Here is a 6,352-nt window from a genome sequence, read left to right on the forward strand (position 1 = left end):
TTGGGGACTATACAATCTCTAGATTCTGAAAAGCTTGTGTATGTGTGTGGTTTAATATGTGAGCAGTGATCCCCCCCCCCAATGTGGACAGAAAACAGAAAAACACCTGAAAAACATCTGTTCAAAGAAATGTTTTATTTCAGTACACATATAAATTTCATTACAAATATTGTAATTTACAAAAAAAAATGTTACTACCTCTGGCAAAACATTGCCTTGGATCATATGCAGAGAAATATATGCAGGGAAATCTTCAACAGAAATCTGGATTTAGATTCACACAAAGGTTGTTCAATTCTGTAGCAAACGTAGTAAAAATGCATGAGCAGATTACTCTGTCTGAGCCTAAAGGTTTTTATGGACTTGTATAACCCATATTTTACATACATATGTGTTCACAGAATTATTAATATATAGATCTATGCTGGAGACGAGTGTGTTCCATAGATGTCTGCAGTGCACATTCTTAGCTCAGCATTACCTTGAGGAATTTAGCCATAATCAACAAATGCCATTATGAGCTTGCTTAGTGGAATTAGCAAGAACCATGCAATTGTTATGATTAGAATGGTTATTTAGACAAAATATATGACAGAGAGCAAAAATGGATTTTGTGGATTGGTAGATTCAAGTACCAGCACAGAACGTGAAATCGAGCCATTACTGGTTTTCACAAATCACATAGGCCAACCGCCCCACGTTGCCTGGATCTTATGCCTGATCAACTCCTAGAAGAGCTGTAGCAATTGATGGAGATATGTCTGATCTAGGGCTCTGTTCTGCCTGCTTTTGCATCTGGCCTGTGCCTGAGAAAGTTTCCGGAAGGGAATGTGGCATTCGGGTTTAAAGGGTCTTGTGATGTGACATCCTTTATTTTAGTACTTCTTAAAAAGCCTTCCTAAACTGCCTAATGTTTAAAATTGCCTGAGCAGTATTAAAAATAATGCAGCATAAAACCAGTAAAGCAGTATCATAACAGACATACAACATAAAAATAGTAAAACAGTATTATAAAACAGAATATAGCCACATACTGAACTGTCTCGGAGAATTTGTTGAAATTTCATGTTTAAAATGGAGAATAAGACACTTAAGTGAATGTTTCAACAAATGCCACTAACTTTGTGCCCCAGTCTTGTGGAAATATATAGTGCAACATCCAGTTGCCAGCAATAAACATAAATGCTCATTTGTCCTGTTGTGTTCAGAATTGTGTTTACAGATCTGCACCTCAGAGAAGTGCCTACCCAAAGCATTTCTGTCAATTGAGGGAATGTATACATATAACATGAACACTGTAATCTTCCCAACTGCAGTATCAAATATTTACCTTTTCTTTTTATATAACTGCCTTTATTCCCCTCACCCAAGGATGAATAAATCCCTCAGAGTCTTCTATGTAAAGACGCCATTAGAAGACTTTCAGGAAAATTACAGAAAATAATGAGCATGTTTCAGTCTATAACCAATTCTGTCACTTATTCTAAGAAATATATAATAGGCCCAGGTTATGGAAAGCTTGGGAAGCCCTTTCTAATGGTTGTCTTATAGGTGGAAGGGAGACAGAAGTTTTCAGGGAAAGAAATCGAGAGAGAAAGGGTGGGGCAGAGACAAAGACTCCCGAAAGGAAACATCCCCACTGGAGCTAAATAAAAGATGTGCTGTGCAATCCCACACATGACTATTCAGAAATAATCCCAGGGAATTAAATGGGAGCTATTCAATAATACATGTGCTTAGGACTGCAGCCTTAAACTCACATTTGCAGAATTATTTTTGGAACCCTGGGAAGTAATTTTCTCTTTTTCAAAAACCACACACAGGTGCAAGATGAGAGTCTCGGGACTCTAATAATGCCTATTATCTGTCAAAAGGGGAAAAAATGAGTAAGATTATTTCACTATAATTTCATGCTGTGTCCATTGCAGGCATTCCCGAGAGCTCTTTCTCTTCCCTGATAAAGATCTCATGAAGAGATCCCCAATTGTATAGGCTTATCTGGCATCCACAATGGTACACTGAGGGCAGTTTCATGTAGTCAGAATGTAAAATGTTTCTCAGTTCAAGTCAGGATAGTCTGACCACAAATGCCCGTGCTCTGGTAATCTCCAGGTTGGATTACAGCAATGCATTCTATGTGGGGCTGCCTTTTGGTTTATCCAGGGATCTGCAACTCGTGCGAAGTGTGGCAGCTCCACTGCTCACTGTTACAGGAAACCACCACCACGTTATGAAATAATGGCACAGTTAGCTACCCAGCTAATTGGTATATAAAGTCCTATACAGCTTGTGACTAGGATACCTGGAAGAAAGGTAAAGGTAAAGGTATCCCTGACCGTTAGTTCCAGTCGCAGACAACTCTGGGGTTGCGCGTTCATCTCACTCTATAGGCCGAGGGAGCCAGCGTTTGTTCGCAGACAGCTTCCAGGTCATGTGGCCAGCATGACTAAGCCGCTTCTGGCAAATCAGAGCAGCGCCCGGAAATGCCATTTACCTTCCTGCCGGAGCGGTACCTATTTATCTACTTGCATTTGACGTGCTTTCAAACTGCTAGGTTGGCAGGAGCAGGGACCGAACAACGGGAGCTCACCCCGTCATGGGGATTCGAACTGCTGACCTTCTGATCGGCAAGCCCTAGGCTCAGTGGTTTAGACAGCGCCACCTGTGTCCCTTGTGATACCCCTTGTAGACCCAATCAACTCTGAAGGTGGTCTGAAGGTGAAGCCTCCTGCAGCCACCTCTTATCAGAAGGTCCATTCTGCACACTATAGGAATCAGGCCTTTCATGTTGTTGTGGCAGCTCTCTGTTCTCTCTTTGGTGTCTGCTGAATACCTTCCTCGTGTTTTAATCATCATTATATTTATTTCATCATTTGTTTCTTTGCCACCCTGGAAGGAAGGGCAAGATATTGATATAATGAGTAAATAAATAACTTACTAGAGATATTGCATAGACTAGCATGCACATTGCGGAGGAGGACTTTACACCTGGATTCTGGCTCTGAAGGGCTTTGGGTAGTTTCCCTCAGTTCTGCAAAGCCTGGTTGGAGATCTCAAAGTGCCAAATGGTGCAGACTGTTGCCTTTGTGGAACTGATCAACCCTTCTGTGCTGCCTCCTAGGAGAGCAGCAAGGTAATCATCATCATCATCCCAGTCCCTGCTTCTAGAAGACACTTCTAGACTTCAAGGCCAGGCAATAAAATCATCAGTCTGTGACTGTGGCTAGACTTGTCTGGCTGAATCAAGCATAAATGACAGCTACAGAACAGGAAGAACGCAAAGCAATGTGTATTTATTATTTTATTTTTAAATAATAATTTATACCACTTCATATAGATGCTTCCCAAGTGGTTTACTTTGAGAATTTATAGGTGGGGCTTGAATCATGTCAATGTTTCCTGATTGTTCTGGATAACAGCAGATTCTGATTGGCTGGAAGTTCTGACAAGTTGGGAGTCAACTGTCAGTGAAAGAGACAGTTGGGATTTGTCACCGGAGGAGTTTAGGAAATCTGGCATGAGGTAAAAGCCACTTAGAGGCTCATGCCAGCAACATTGTCTGTTAAGTCTTCAGCAACTGCCATCGAGCATATTTTACTGTCATCAAGCACCCTAGATGGACCAAGATCGGACCTGTTTTAAGGCTACTTCCTCTATCCTTATGTCTTTTTCAGAAATAAATAAATCATAAAAGTTCATTAGATGCACCAGATTGCAAATTCAAGCCCATTAAAGTATTGTAGCATTAATTATCCTGGATTTCTAATCTGTTACATGTCAATTGAATTGACCATGTTGACAACGCAGCGTAGTTTCCCCCATTGGCTTGCCTTTTAAAATAAAAATAGGGGCAAGTTCTTTGGAAGAATGTGTAAGAGTAAACAGATGAACAAAATATGCTTGGTTTTCTATCTGCTTCTTACAACTAGCTGGATTTAATCCTCTGTCATTATATTCAATTTTGAAAGCAGAGGTCACACAGTTGTGCAGATGTTTCCAAGGTAAGCTACCAGAGCATAAAGTTCTTAATTCTTGAGCTGTATTTCATGCTACTTGTCTAGCTTTTTATTATGTTCTGAAGTACAAATGGTTGATGGCCACATTGAAAGAAATGTAGCAAGCTCAAAGTGACCTTGTCAGAGGGCTCAGTGACTTCAGAATTTAATCAATCAGCCATTTGAAAGAATATGACAACCACGATCTTTTTTGGCTTTGAAACTGACGCTGTTATAAACAGAGAGAAAGAAGCAGAGGAGAACTGCAAAACGATAAATACCACCCGAGCATTTTCAACTGAAAGAAATACTTAAAACATACTTTTCAATGCACTGAAGTATTTTGCATAACTTACACTGTCAGCATATCAACCTCGAATCTGTTAGTTTATAACCTAGCTGACATTAATGAGCTTAATGCACTTGGTCTCTTGTGTTTTACATCTCGGGCTGCGAAAAGAAAAATAGGAAGATAAAAAGGCTAGTAAATAGAGAATAAAAATGGAATGTGACTGGAGAAACATTTTCAAGAATAGATTTATGGCTGAAATGCCCATAATTATAGCACTGCAGCTGTTGTTTTCCATTATGTTCAAGCAAAATGCACTAACCAAGGAGAGATTTCCTTTTCCAAAAATTTGCAACAGCAAAGCAACTGCACTATGTCACTTTTGCCCATTTGCAAAGTCTGGGTATTAGTCATGCCTTCCCCTATCTCTTAATCATAGCAGTCTAATCTTCAACACTTATTTATAATTAAATTTTGGATGGTGGGTGCATGATATTGATTTGCTTACACCAATCCACCCCCACATTTGAAACTGTGACTGCTCCCTGTCTTAGATAGTTAATATGGTTGCTGCTTAATGAATCCAAGTGTGATTGGAAAATTGTAGAGAGTGTGGGGAGAAAACGGGTTTCCCATTAAGTAAGTTATGCTTGGGGGTAATTTGGCCAAGGCCACTCAGTGACATTCATGACTGACGATTGGTTACAAGCATAGCTGTCAATTTTCCCCTTTTCTTGCGAGGAATCCTATTCGGAATAAGGGCATTTCCCTTAAAAAAGGGAAAACGTTGACAGCTATGGTTACAAGTATGTAAATGAATTCCTGTTTCAAAAAAGTGCTATAAACAGTGAAAACAGCACAATTTTGAAAAACCACACCACTCCAGAATGCGTTCTAAACGTGGAGAATGGTATCTAACTGAGTTTTATTCAGAATAAAGACCATTAAGTCCAGTCACGGACGACTCTGGAGTTGCGGCACTCATCTCGCTTTTATTCAGAATAGCCCCATTGAAATTATTTAACCTAATTTAGTCATTTGTTGAATTCAATAGGTCTGTGCTAAGTAAAACTTAGTTGACTACAACTTAAAATGTTTTCACCACCTTTTGGCATATAACCAAGGACAGAGCAAAACAAGCAGTTTGTCAGACGAGTTTCCATAGCTGTATTTCCAGAATGGGCAGGAAAAGCCTTTCCCTTTGTAACAAGGCAACGTGACCACAGAATGGCATGTGGAGCCTATCCCCCAAAGATTCAAGAGTTTGAGGGAATTCATGTGGGCCATGGACACTTCAGTATGTAGACTGTTAAGTGTACATAGAAACACCATTGTTTCCAAGGGATTTATTTTAGTGAAGCCATGCCTAGTGGTAAATCATTCAGACATCTCCTGGAGTTGCTCTTCCCTGCTTCCATTTTTATTTTACTTCCATTTTGAATACAGGAAATATAGATGCAAATGGTGACAGCATCATAAAACGGACTGTGCAAAACAACAACAGGTTATGCCAGGTAATGAGATAATTTTAAGCCCTAAACAAACTAGAAAACCAGACAAAGAAAACAACTGTCTTTAAAACATCTCACTACGGGCATATTTTTCCGTGTCGTTACTGTGCTGAGCTGACATAATCATCCTGGCTAATTATTCCCAGAGTCCCTTTCTGAAAAAAGTGGATGGAAGGCCTTTGGAGAAAACTTGAAAAGCAGGTGTCGACAGAAATCTACTGTGCCATGGCATCTCGAGAAATAAGCACTTGCATCTATTTACATGTCTAGAAAGTTAGAGCTGAGCACACATTCCACAAGTAAGCAGATACATGTACAGTGGTACCTCGGGTTAAGTACTTAATTCGTTCCAGAGGTCTGTTCTTAACCTGAAACTGTTCTTAACCTGAAGCACCACTTTAGCTAATGGGGCCTCCTGCTGCTGCTGCGCCGCTGAAACATGATTTCTGTTTTTATCCTGAAACAAAGTTCTTAACCTGAAGCACTATTTCTGGGTTAGCGGTGTCTGTAACCTGAAGCGTATGTAACCTGAAGCTTATATAACCTGAGGTACCACT

General features: G+C 40.0%; 1 long non-coding RNA gene across 1 annotated transcript; it reads left to right on the top strand.

The window, feature by feature from the left end:
• The first annotated feature begins 3,008 nt into the window (after positions 1 to 3,008).
• On the top strand, positions 3,009 to 5,938 carry LOC310705863. Its single transcript, XR_014525499.1, has 3 exons — positions 3,009 to 3,133; positions 3,930 to 4,001; positions 5,731 to 5,938. It is a non-coding gene; the product is annotated as an uncharacterized lncRNA (long non-coding RNA).
• The last annotated feature ends 414 nt before the right edge of the window (positions 5,939 to 6,352 follow it).

This window comes from Podarcis liolepis (genome assembly GCF_965112155.1).
Source record: "Podarcis liolepis genome assembly, chromosome: 4".
Taxonomy (NCBI): domain Eukaryota; kingdom Metazoa; phylum Chordata; class Lepidosauria; order Squamata; family Lacertidae; genus Podarcis; species Podarcis liolepis.